This window comes from Elephantulus edwardii, unplaced genomic scaffold (genome assembly GCF_000299155.1).
Source record: "Elephantulus edwardii isolate Elephantulus edwardi_28Jun2011 unplaced genomic scaffold, EleEdw1.0 scaffold00276, whole genome shotgun sequence".
Classification (NCBI taxonomy): domain Eukaryota; kingdom Metazoa; phylum Chordata; class Mammalia; order Macroscelidea; family Macroscelididae; genus Elephantulus; species Elephantulus edwardii.
Window position 1 is genome coordinate 1285514 of NW_006400026.1, and position 996 is coordinate 1286509.

Consider the following 996-nt stretch of genomic DNA (forward strand, 5'->3'; position numbering starts at 1 on the left):
TGGGATAATTGGGATGGGAGTGTCAGAGACAGTGCGATTGACACAGGACAGAGCGGAGTTTAGGGCTGTTGTACATAGGGTTGCTATGAGTCGCAAGCAACTCGACGGCACATAACAACAACAAACGATCATTTGGTTCGTATATATTTATTATTGTTATGTCCTCTTGTGGTATTTACTTTTAATCATTATGTAGTGATATTCCTTGTCCTTTGTTATAGGTTTTGCATTGAAATCTACTTTATCAGATATTAATATTGCTACTCTTACTTTTTTCTGGTTGCTATCTATTTGGTAGATTTTCCCCCACCCTTTTATTTTTACTCTTTATCTTCATTTTTCAGGTGTGTCTCTTATAGACAGCATATTGATGGATTTGGGGTTTTTTTTAAATCCAATCGGCTATTCTTTTTCTCTTTAATGGTGCATTTAAACTATTCACATTCAGTATGATTATTGAGAGGCAAGGTTTTGTTGCTATCATTTTGTTGAGTTCTTTTTGGTGTAGTTGCTAGTTACTTTGGACCATCCTGCATTCTGTAGCACGCCTATAAAAAGGACATCTCTCAGTTTTTCCTGGAATACTGTTCTTGTTTTTACAAACTTCTTTAGATTTTGTTTTTCTGAGAATATCTTGACCTCTCCTTCATATTTTATGTACAATTTTCCTGAGTACAATATTCTTGGTTAACAGTTTATTCTTTGAGTGTTCAGTATATGTCACTCCACTGTCTCCTTTTTATTATTATTGTTATTAAATTTTATTAGTTTTAATGAACATTTACAGAGATTTTGGATTTTCATTCATTCATTGTTGCACGGTTTTCTCCACCCTCCTCCCCAGTTCGTTCTTTCCCCCCCATGTCTGTTTTAATTGTCCAATTACCACAGTGCTTTTCAGAGCCAGTTCTGATTAATCTCCTTTGTCAGTGTGTCCCTTGCCATTCCCTATTACTCCTCCCTGAGAGAGACTTCACCCTGATTCATAAGGAAAAG